The sequence below is a fragment of the Condylura cristata genome, unplaced genomic scaffold, assembly GCF_000260355.1.
Source record: "Condylura cristata isolate star-nosed mole 26May11 unplaced genomic scaffold, ConCri1.0 scaffold00025, whole genome shotgun sequence".
NCBI lineage: Eukaryota > Metazoa > Chordata > Mammalia > Eulipotyphla > Talpidae > Condylura > Condylura cristata.
In genome coordinates, this window is record NW_004567126.1 from 29236546 (window position 1) to 29236745 (window position 200).

Here is a 200-nt window from a genome sequence, read left to right on the forward strand (position 1 = left end):
GCCGCAGCGCCCCCCCCCCTCCAGAGCTCTCCCGCAGTCCCCCCTCCTCCGGCAGCCGCAGACTAGGCGCCACCCTCTCTCCTCCCCCGACCCCACCTCTCTGGGCTTTGCGTCTGGAGCAGCTGGGGGAGGCTGGAAGGGTCGAGTCCTGGCCTGGTGGGATGGAGCAGGTTCTGCTCTGTCCTGCTGGTTCCTCTGCC